The sequence below is a fragment of the Lepidothrix coronata genome, unplaced genomic scaffold, assembly GCF_001604755.1.
Source record: "Lepidothrix coronata isolate B3197 unplaced genomic scaffold, Lepidothrix_coronata-1.0 Scaffold16, whole genome shotgun sequence".
Taxonomy (NCBI): domain Eukaryota; kingdom Metazoa; phylum Chordata; class Aves; order Passeriformes; family Pipridae; genus Lepidothrix; species Lepidothrix coronata.
In genome coordinates this window covers 4,023,925-4,035,661 of record NW_016690196.1, presented here as the reverse complement: position 1 = coordinate 4,035,661, position 11,737 = coordinate 4,023,925, and the positions used below count along the sequence as shown (strand labels likewise).

At 38.4% G+C, this 11,737-nt stretch overlaps 1 long non-coding RNA gene across 1 annotated transcript in view; it reads right to left on the bottom strand.

The window, feature by feature from the left end:
• Nucleotides 1-3,646, bottom strand: part of LOC108493321 — a 9,658-nt gene extending 6,012 nt beyond the window's left edge. The window contains exon 1 of the long non-coding RNA XR_001873434.1: nucleotides 3,551-3,646. This is a non-coding gene — a long non-coding RNA (uncharacterized LOC108493321). The remainder of the gene's footprint in view (nucleotides 1-3,550) is intronic.
• Between the last annotated feature and the right edge of the window lie 8,091 nt (nucleotides 3,647-11,737).

The following is an 11,737-nucleotide window of genomic DNA, read 5'->3' as shown; positions in this document are numbered from 1 at the left end:
AAACTAGGCATTAAGAGGCCTGCAAGATAGGAATATGTTCCTGTCCTCACACCCTTTTATGGAATACCCCACTCTGAGGGAAGGACTGAGCATTCCTGCCTGAACTAGAGAATACATAAACTTGGAGTTTTGGAACCTTTTTTACCACTCGTGGGATCCAGAGGAAGACTGCAGCTCACTGCTCTCAACCAGACTGAGACCACCCCCCTCAACTGGACTGCAATCACCACTTTTGACCAGACTGCAACAGCACTCTCACCAACAGGTTTTCCCCTCACTTTTTCCTTTGGACTCAGGGGGCCCAAAGAACACCACTCTGTTCATGCCCCAAGGTGCTGGGTTATATATTTGGGTTTTGTGGGTTAAAACCAATTGTTTGTCTGAATAATGGTACTTATTGTATTATTTTATTAAATTGTTATTCTGATTTATAATCTCTTTTGAGTTGAGTTCATTTCCCCTGCTGGTTTACCTTTAAACCAGCACAGACTTTTACAGCTGTGAAGAGTGGAGCTCAGAGACTGTCCTTGGCACAATTTCACCATGTCATGAGGAGTGAAATAATGCAGCAGGATGTACTGTTAGACACCATTTCATACTGCAGCTTGAGGGTGAGCTATAACCTGCAGGCTAAATAACACTGCAACCAGAGGCCATGAAGAACCAAACCTCAATGTGTTTGCTAAACATTGAGATTTTGCATAAGAGGGGATCAGTATAACATGCAGAATGAAGAGTCAGCTGGGATGTAGGCTCCTTTGTGGATTTAATCCTAAACTAATGCATACAGAATCTGTACAGTAAAAATCATGGACAAACTGCACTTACTCTACAAAGAAATTAGAATTCTTCAAGGCAGAAATTTTTAAAAGTGAATGATGGTATCAGATGTCTGTGTTATAGAAGAGTTCATACTTTTTTCCAGGTCAAGTTTGTACGAGAGGATAGAAAAAGAAAAGACGATCAAAAATGAGATCAAAACCAGGCCATTACAAGCTGTTGCTCTCAGAGACTGGTATTTCCTATCCTATCACAACACAGAAAACTGATTATATTCTACATGTTAAGAAAAAATACCAAGATCAATGAATGCTTCACTAACTGTGGCATGAAACAGGATGCTGTGAGTTTATGGTCATTTAATCCCCATCTCCTTAATCCACTACAATATATTTACCTTCCCAGATCCTCAGTGGGAACAAACTGGCAGAGATTTTAAGAGTAGGTTGTGATTTGTGTATGCAGTTCTCATGGTGGAGAGGCAGTGCTGGGTGGCTTACTGCTCTCAGGATTTTCATCCTTGGGGCATTACCTCAACTGGAGAGTACAGAGACACGCTGAGGGAGGCCAAGTAGCTCATGTGCGTGAACCTCATTTGCCTTTGCTCTACAGACTGCAGGGCACCTGACCTCTAAGTGAGCCCATGCAGTGATCTGCAGTGCTTGACAAGCCTCTTTCTGATACTTAAGCTAAACTGTTTACAGCTTGCTTGCTAATTTCTCTCCTCCTCCAAATCCTGAAGCATAGAGATGCACTGATTATTAATTTCCTTCTTATCATCATCAAGAGGTCTTGGTAGTATTTGAAATAAATGGATAGCGTTCAGGCAATATGACTCCTCATCAAAACTAGGTGTGAATGACAAGGGGGAGTTTATACCGTGAAATAAAGTCAGATTCATCACTTACCCATTCTGAACAGGCCAGTCTCAGTACCAGAAGCAGTCAAGCCACAGTACAGGAATTTAGCAAACTAGCTTCACAAACTGGCTGTGCTTATAAGCCTGAGCATCACTCTGACAAGGCTGATTTTGGGTTCACAGTATTTCTTACTATGTAGATACATTGCTAGCCTAGGGCTAGCTTGGGGCAATCCGCGTGAGATTGTACTGCACTAGGCAAGCGCTCCCTCTCTCTCTCTTTGTGGAAGATGATGAATGTCTCTGTATTCAAGTCACTTCATGGAGGCTCTTGGAAAAGGGTTTAATTTTACCTTCTTTTGACTCTTTCTCTAAGCTTAGTTTGCATTTTCCAGGTATCTGTTCACATGAGAACTCAGAGCACAAGAGCCATTCAGGGCTGAATTAGAGTGACCAGTCAGGATAAGGAAACTTGCATGTTGATAATATAGCTATAAAGAAATAAATATATAGAGCTAGATCATGCCCCCAAGGCATAGACTTGTATTTGGAAGAGTCTTCATGGCATGAATTGGATGTACTCTGATACTTGGCATGCACAGTTACAGGGAACTTGTTACAAAGGCTGCTGCATCACGCCTCTGGCTGAACCCTCTCTTGTCAACCACTGTGGCTTTCCAGAAGAGCAATTAGATGCGGTGCTTGAGTTCCCCCAGGCATCTGGGTTATGAGTCTATCTGACCCATATGCTACAGGGGAAGACTGCTTATTCCTTCCTCTTTTCCTGTGGCCACGGAGACAAGCCAGTGCATAACTAGTCCTCTTGTGATCAGTCAAACAGTTGTGCAATGCTGAGAAGGTACAGAGGAAAGAACGAAGCATCCTAATTTCCAAAATGAGAAGCAAACTCAAGATCTTACTCCTCTATATCACTTTATGTAAATAAAGCTGTGGGGCTGCAGCTCCCTTGTTGTTTAAGCCCTCATAGCAATGAAGTATTCTAAGAAAAGAAAAAAACCAAGAACTGCAACCTAGTAAATCTCAGACAAATCCTCGCAGCTGAGATGTGGTCCTCATAATACAGTAAACATGCTTGTAGCTTGGCTATTCAGGATGTCACTTTTTGGTTTTTTTTACATTTTGAAAAATAACAGCTGCAAGGCTCTTTGAAGACCTCCAGGAAGGTTTAAGCGCGGCCAAGGAACATGCTCTTTGTAAAGCAAGAGTCAGAAGTACTGAAGACTGATTCTATTTTCTTAATATAAAGTTTTTTCAGCTTTAAGTCCTCAGCTCTAAGTGAATGAACAATGCTGAAAGACAGTTATTTAATGGAGCAAGAATGATGGAAATAGGAGTCAGAGAATAGCCTCAGCTATCAGAAAGGAAGAGAAATGGAGAAATACATTAATTAGAAGTTAAAATAAAACTAAGTTCATATTCTAGTTTATGTTGAATTTCACATAGAAGTTTCATTAATTTCATTTTGGGGCTTTCCTTACAGCTTTGGAAGGTCCTTGAAATTTGACAGGTGTGAATTAGATTTTAAAAACTTTTAATTTCAGAAATTTTCCAGCATGAGGTGGTGAAACTATGCATTGAATGTACTTTTCATAGTTATATCTGTTTCATTTAGTTTTGATCATGTTTTATGTAAAGTTTCCTGGATATAATTGTATTTCTTAGGTGCCTGTCCCTCAGTTACTATTGAGGGGTTTTATATGACTTTTTAAGAGCTGTTTAAAGTAGACATTTTACTTATCTGTTTTTACAAGACATAATTATACTGTGATAACTGATAGGACATTGCAGCCTGTCTCATGCAGGCAGCCTACTGTGAATTCAGAACAATCATCTTTACATCTTATATCTGCAAACAAGAAAAAGTGGCAGCATAGCAGCACCACAGTTTACCTTGATGGTATTTTCAGAGCAAGAAAATCAACCATATGTTTCTATTTCCTAAGTCCTCTGTCCGTCCACTTCTGATGGTTCTCAACTCTATTTTCCGCTGTCAACACAAATTTGTGACATCATGCCCATTAGACTACACGAAGGAAAACATGACAGGCAGCACAACAAACTCTATAGCAGGTTTATGACCTGTATTAGCATGACCTTTTCTTTGTTAGCAATAGTTCAAGCCACCCATTCATTAACAGTCCTTATCCTTATAGTTAGAGATCTTCCAATCTATACATTGATTTTGTTCTTTGCAATTTCAGTATTCCTGGGTTATTTGAACTATCTAAACCATTTAACAATACATATGACTCCATCAGGTCATCTTTTTTTTTATCCCTTTAATTTATACATTGGATAGGCCTTTAACCAACCTGGTTTAGAGGGAGATGTCCCTGCCCATGGCAGGGTAGTTGGAACTTGTTGATCTTTAAGATGCCTTCCAACCCAAACCATTCTGTGATTACTGTATTTAGTTGTTCATGGGAACACACATATGTATGAGAGATTCAAGAAGTTTCCACCATAGAGAAATTATTAAAGTAAATTCCAGAAATCTCAGCATATGAGAGATGTGTAGACAGAAAAGAGAGAAGGTGGAAATTGATAAAGAAGAATGGCAAAGAGGACACCATTTTCAAAGACCTTAATGATATCTTGGTAGAGTAACAGATAGACAGATTTCGAAGGCTAAGACCAGGGAAAATGCATCAGAAGTAATAGACAGTCATGATCAAAGGCATGATTTTTGGAATGAGAAAGCACATTATTAGTTCTTTATTAAATCCTGTCTCGCAACAAAAGCAAAATCTCCTGCTAAAATGCCATTTGTAGTGTTTGTTGCTTAAATATTCTGCCAAGCCTAAAAGGTAAGGCTACCACTGTAATTCCTATTAGTCAGAGATTTGTAATACGTAGAGTAAAAAAGAAAAGGAAGGAAAGAAATAGAAGTTAAATCTGTAATCAAGCTTTGCCATCTGCATCTCAGCCAGACTTTGTACCTTACTGCTTGTCATCGAACAAAACTGTACATGCAGTGTAACTGCAACTAGGACTTTACTGATGTTTATTGAAGATAGATCTGTGTGTTGTGCTATGCACGCAGATATAGACTTCCAATTGAAATTATATTACAGATTAATTACAAATGAGGTGATATTTTATGACAGAAATATGCTTGCAAACAGAAATAGTTCACCTCTGTACCCTGTTTTGTTTCATGTTGTTAATGAAAACCTGTTTATTTCTTTATTCATATTCGGAAGTAGAAGGTCAAATAATCCTCAATGAGTAATGTATTAAATGAATTTTTGCAGTCTTTCTCTGCTGTCCATGGTTTACTACAAATATATGAATTCTAAAAAGCACTGATGATTTAAAACTATTTGCACACTTCAAGAGTTTACATAAATAATTCTTGCTCTGTGTATCAGTAAAAAAATAGTATTATGGATTACACCTGGCATCACTAAACAGGAGTTAAGTCAAATATATCAGATGACTTTTTTAATACTTGCAAGTTTTTTCATAGTGAATATTTATATCTTGACTACTGTGTAGTGAAAAATATTAAATGCAGTCCATTTAACCTGAAATTAGCTCAGGTACTGCTCCAATGATGCAACTGTCACAGAGCCAATGCCAACAAAGGCCAACAGCCCAAGTGTTCACAGTGAGATCCAGGCAGGATTTTTGAACTTATTACCCTGCCCTTGGCAGTCAGGCTAGCCAGGGTAAGGTTGGTTCAGATAAACAAGGCATACCTTTTGTCTGCACCAGTTTGCATAAAGTCACTCTGGGCTAAATTTTATCTCCAGGAACAAAGATGAAATGCCCTGAATTGCTCTGTCCCAGGAGCCCTGTATCAAACACAAAGTTTGCTTTTTGTGCTAGGTTTGTGTCTTAGTAACATTGAAACAATTACTGAAAATCATAAGCCTTCTTAGAAGGAAATCAAGAAGTGCAGTGAATATTTCTGTTGTTAAATCTGCTATTTACTCTTGCACAGCCTGGCAAAAGCAGTGTAGTGCAGCATCTGGAAGCATCCCTGAGGAAAGTACTCTGAAGAGCCACCTCCTTGAGCATGTTTTCTACACCTCTTGTTTACCTAGTTCACATACTCATTTTCCGGTCATCATAGTCACATTAGTTAATAAATTAAAACACTGGCAGCATAGAAGAATTTTATCAAATTTGTACAGACAGTTATTAGCATATTTACCATGGCCAAATTATTTCACTTGATTTATTTCTAAGTCAGAAACAGTCTCAGCAAATACATCAGCATTCCAGCTCAACCAAAAGTATTTATTTCCTCCTTAGCAAAAAATCAAGTTGATAATATTCTGAATAATACATTATCTGTACCTATCCATCCATTCATCCAGAACTCAATTCTCTTAGGCTGAGCAATGTTTTAGGTTTAAATTTCCCTGTTTGCATTTCTCTAAGGGTGAAAAAGATCTTTACAAAACACCGAGTCAAAAGGGCTTATTTTCATCCAGTATTGGAAAGGGATTTCTTGTTCCCTTAAGTAGGGAAATTTGTATATATTAATTTACCACTTAGTCCTGTGTCCCTTAAGCTCTTCTTGTCTTCTTGCAGTTATTCCAACACCTATTTTAGTATCAATCCTACCACTTGTATTTTGCCTGCTAGGCCTCTTGCTGCTTTGCTTTTACAACACTTCATATTTTTCATATTCACATTAAGTAGTTCTACTGCCCCTCAGTGTATTCAAGTCTTTGGTTTTCATTTCATTAATGGGCCCTTTTTGAGAGGGTATTACTATTCAACTTTTAGCTTTGTCTATTGTAGGGCTATATGTTATTCTATTTTTCACCTTGTAAGTATATGCAATGAAGGGAGCTTTTTTTTTTTTTAATGCACAGAGTTTACAGGGATTTTTGGTCTCCCATTGCTTCAGAGATTACACTTGATCACTGAAAAGCAAGTGGAGCAATCTGTTGTATAAACCAGTTATATAAATCAGCAGATAAAGATAAAAGATATGGGAAGAAAAAGAAATGCAACTCATGGGACAGTCAAGACCTTGAGGGAAAGATTAGTGGGCAAATAGAAGAAGTGAAAATAAAGGAGATGAAAGAGAAGGACCTGAAACAAACAAAGGCAGTTGCAAGTTGGCATAGCTGCTTTACCAGAAACCATGGCTGGTCCTCTGACCACCTTCAACATATTCTCCATAGTGTAAATAGGTTACTCATCCATTAGAAACACATTGAATTGTAGTCTGTGTTTTCAGAGGCTTTTTCCATGTCTGTTGAAACTAAGTGTATGCACAATAGCTTTGACGCCTAAATTCTGAAAGAGCAACACTTTTTATATTCAAATAAGTTTGAAAAGTTAGGACATAGATATTAGCCAGCTTAGGTACACAGATAGGGTCATTACTGCTCAAGTGTCTGAACTTCTTACACTATTCTAGGAAGGATTCCTTGCAGTTTCCAAAGGAGGCTACAGTGCAGGTAAACATTTGTAGATCCATAGCTATTATTTTCTATCTTTTCCTATCTTTTTCTCCATGGGAATCTGGCTTTTCTTTATGCTTCAAATGTTTATATTGTTCTTTGGACGGCAAAAGTGTATGTGGGTGGCAGAGGCATTTTCAAGATGACCTTCTTCATTCAGACCATGTGAGGGACAGTATACCCTACTAAGGTGTCTGTGTCTGGAGCATTGGTAGGTGGTGAGTCTAGGTTAGGGAGCAGGCTTGGAATAGTCAGGTAGAGCAGGCAAAACAAGAAAGGCCATTGTACTTGCCCAAACACTTGGGGGAGCTGTAGATGGAGAAGGAATAGAGCTGGGATCTCCCAGGATAGCCAGGCTCTGTTACTCTTAGATTATCCTTCCTTACTGCAACAGGAGAAACACGATGGTCTGGGACACAGGCAGTGAAAGAGAGAAGACATTCAGAAAGTTCACAGGCTTAATGTATGTGTGTATGCATAGACACATTTTTCAAAAATTACAGATGTAAATATATATAAATTCCTTTATTATGATAAGAACTTTTCCTCATAGAAGTGTGGCACATAAATATAAAACACCAGTTTTCTTTTGTTTTTCTGAAGCTAAATGAAAGCAAGCTAAATGTAACCATGCTGCAACAACAAAAAATTTACATTCAAGGAATGCATTAGTAAGTAAGTGAATACAGTTTTCATATGGTTGCAGTTGTGATGAAGAATAATGACTCTGACCCTATTGTAGTTTATTTCTGCAGTAAATTACAGAAGCAGGTTTTCCATCTTTATTTGTTTCCTAGACTTTGGGGTTCTTTAAATCTTTGGGAACATTGTACATATAGCTAGCAATGTTGTGAAATACATCTACATTTACCAACATAACTTTGGAAAGCTTTATTTTTCATCTTTAAACAATACAAATTTAGTAATTTATGGGAATTCATGACAATGTAGTTCTTGTAGACTGTGTGAGTCATGCTCCTGGAGACGCTTGTGAATAATATTGCTACTCTCTCATAGCTCTACTAAAATTCTTTACTGTCTTACTTCATTGTGCTCTGTTCTGTAAATTGCAGTTGACTTCAAATTTATAGTTTTTATATTTAGCAGTAGTTTTCAGTGTTGTGGTTATTTTATTGTTACTCTATATTAAATCTTATTGTACTTAATTTGTCAATTACTGCTGAAGCTCATCAAAACCATCTAGTTCAATCGGTACTCCTGCTTGATCAGGGAGTCCTGTTAATGGTCAGACAGACAGGGAGATGTCAGCCTCCTCTCCTTCATAGTTATTCATGCAGTCCTTTTTGATTCTGTGAAGGAAGAGAAAGTACCTACTGACTGCAGATGGAACAGAAAAATTCTAAAATTTGAGAATTAAAAAAAAATTCCCCATTTTTAATGTCTTCATTAGTCTATGCATCACTTTAGCAGCACCAAATGGCCTCTCTGGACAGTTAATGGTAGTTCTGGAGGCAATTTAAAAGAACAGGACGTTTCCAAAGCAATAAAAAATACCAATCTCCTTCCAGATTTAAAAAAAAAGGGAGAGATGATATTAGTAAATGAAGTGGACTTTATCTTTTGCAAAAGAATGATCTTATTTGTATTGGCTTCCCATACCAAGACTACTGCCTTACTCTAAAAGTTCTCTACTAAAATTTGGGGAACTATAGTTAAACATATAGTTAAAGGAGAGTAGAAAAATATTCCAAGAAAAAAGGCATTGATCCTAAAAAATTTTAAACTAAGGAAAATAAATTAATTATCAGAGGTAGAAGCGATGAAAGATTCATCTATTTGTCCATTCGTTCATTTAAGTTTCTTTTGAATATTGAAACAATGACCAAATGAATTTATGAGACTCAAAAGGCAAAAGCTTTCTTTCTAAGACCTGCAAATTCTGAGTGTGTACCAATTTGTGTATGGAAAGCTAGAGGGCCTTGCACACACATACAAGCATGCAAGTGCACAAAACAAGCACTGTCATCTGTCATTTACCATTTCTATTAACAAGTCCTCAGAAGCCTGGCTTGGGAGGGCTTTGAAGATTCAGTCTGTCCAAGTGGAAAATAAGTAAGAAGAGTGACACTAATTTCTAGGAACATACAAAGCTTCCCTCTGCCTTGTCCTTCTCCAAGATATGATGAAAAGAATTTTAAGGCTTTAAAATGAATGTATTTAAAACGAATGTGTTTAAAATGTCAGAGAAACTGGACTGTTGGTTCTGTTGTATATTTCATTCTAATAGGAGGTGTAGTCTTATTTATGGATAAAGGAATGTAACCAGTGTTTGTATATATATACATAAAATGGATCTCTTAGAAACATACAAAATCGCATACAGAGTGGGTGAGGGTAGAAGGAACCTCAGTGGGCCATATGGTTCAACCTCCTGCTCAAGAAGGGTCATCCTAGAGCACATGGCACAGTATTGTCTCCAGACAGTTCTTGAATATCTCCAGTGAGGGAAACTCTACAGCCTCTCTGGGCAATCTGTTCCAGTGCACGGTTGCCCCACAGGAAAGAAGTTCTTCCTCGTGATGCACTTCCTGTGCATCACTTTCTGCCCATTGCCTCTTGCCCTATTGCTTGGCACCACCAAGAAGAGCCTGGCTCCATCTGCTTGACACCTTTCTTTCAAATACTTAGAGACATTAATGAGGTCCCCTCTCAGTTGTCTCTTCTCAAGGCTTAACAGGTCCAGCTGCCTCAGCCTTTCCTCATGAAAGAGATGCTCCAGTCCCTTAATCATCTTTGTAGCCCTCTGCTGGACCTGCTCCATGAGCTCCATGCCTCTCCTGTACTGAGGAGCCCAGAACTGGACACAGTGCTCTAGATGCGACCTCACCAGTGCTGAATAGAGGGGCAGGATCACCTCCCTCGACCTGCTGGCAATACTCTTCTTAATGTACCCCAGGGTACCACTGGCCTTACTATCTCCTTTCATTCTCTCCAAACATATCCTCTAGTTTCCCTGTCTTTGTTTGAAATAGCCTCACATCTCAGCTGTCCTTCATCAGGTCTATCTGCTTTCACAATAACAATATATCAACAAAAACTTACTTTCTCCTGTCCTCCAAACCTCCATCTTTTGCCCAAGACAAAGAAGCAAGGGTACAACATGTGATCCTTTACGTCAAAATATACAACTGCCTTAAAAAACAGCCCTTCAATAATTATAATCACCCTTTTCCCATGTAAAAATTCAAATTAACAGTATATCATCTCAAAAGTCATGTGTATGTATATATCTGTGTGTGGAATTAGTTAAAATCTTCATTTATTTCATCTTTGCTGGGTAAAAGCTTTGTTTCTCTTTTCTGATTCCCTATGCACCAAAGAGGCGTCCTAGTTCACACTATTTGTACATCTACCCACTAGTGCAATAGTTCAGCAATGAGCTCAGCCTCTCTGCAAAGGCCATGGGAAGGAAGGATTGGTGGGTAAAAAGGAAGTGAAGTTTGAATCATAGCTCTCCATTTTGCTCGATAAAACATCAGAGGGATACAAAGCTGAAAAATGAGGGTCCCTTTCTTTGTACAGTAAGCATAAAAGACTGTGCAAATAAGATTCATCTATTTCTCATTTGTCACCCTTTCACCACACCGTGGTTGCTCTGACTTGTCACATATCTTTAAACCAAGCTTTAGGCATCAAGCTATGAGACTCAAAATGCAGGACCATTCATTCCTCTAATGAGAACTTTTGCTACCTCTTCTTCCCCCTCTCTCACCAGAAGACCTGTATGAGCAAGCAAACACTCACTGCTATTGTCCCATCCCACTTCTGCACTCAGTTCCCAAGCAGCACTAGCCAGGCACCCAGCTAAGGGATCAATAACCCTGCTGGCATCTCTGGCTGTCCGGCTGCAATTACCAAACCTGTTTGGGAAACTACTTCCCGATACCTGGCTTCTGAAAGCTAATTCTCACCAATTGCATTATGCCTCACTGATAATCTACTGCTCGATCTATTTATTTGTTCATTTGCTGACTCCTTTCTCTTCCCATTGATACCTGATGGATTAAATAGCTCAACTGACTCTTTAACTGACATGCTAGTCTGCCACTTATCTACTGAATCAATTCACTGCTGCTTGCTTTACTGTTCCTCTAGGTAGCTGATTTAGATGGTAACTGATTCCCTTCCTTTTAAACAGACATGGTTGATGACTCTGCTTCCTCAGCTAATAATTTCATTTAATCTTTTAGTTCCTTTTGTCAGCTGCTAAACTAGGCTCTTGACTCCTTGAGTCTGCCCCCGTAAACTCATGACCCTGTATATTTGCTCTCTCATCATTATCTCTGTAGCAATTTTCCTTTCTATTACTCTTTCCCTTCTCCTTTGTACTTCCTTTCCCATACTTACCTTCATGTCATTTGCCATTCAAACTGTCATTTTATTTTGTCCCTTTGACTACCCATACCACATCACAATCTTGACTACCATTTTGCCCCCCAAAGCAGTCTTTCTTCTCCTTTTATCATCCCATTACTCATCAGCATCATATATAAAGATAATGCAATAACATAAATCATGCTTGTAATTACATTTTGAACATGTTTTTTTGATACTTGTCCTTGTCACAAATCCACAAGTTGGAAAGTTTGCAATGTGACCAGAAGGAACTGTACAATACAGCTTAATTATT